Below are 349 nucleotides of genomic sequence, written 5' to 3' on the forward strand. Positions count from 1 at the left end.
TTTTGGAGCTTGAAATTCAACTTGTAGCACTTTTTGATTCACGTTTGAATCAGTTCGCTTCGTTTGGTGATCATTCCAACCATTTGGAACTTGGTTCCAGGTTCGATCCCCGCTTCCGCCATCCGGGTCACTGCCGTTGTGTCATTGAGCAACACACTTTACCCACCTGCTCCCAGTGCCACCCACACTAGTTTAAATGTAAGTTAGATAAGGGCTTTCACTTTGTAAAGCGCTTTGAGTCACGAGAGAAAAGCACTATATAAATACAATTCACTTTCATGAATTCAACAGTGTTTCTCATCTTCTTTATTGAAGTGCTGGCACTCCCAACTTTCTTTGGCCCTATGGT

Source organism: Entelurus aequoreus, linkage group LG10, assembly GCF_033978785.1.
Source record: "Entelurus aequoreus isolate RoL-2023_Sb linkage group LG10, RoL_Eaeq_v1.1, whole genome shotgun sequence".
In the NCBI taxonomy this organism is placed as follows: domain Eukaryota; kingdom Metazoa; phylum Chordata; class Actinopteri; order Syngnathiformes; family Syngnathidae; genus Entelurus; species Entelurus aequoreus.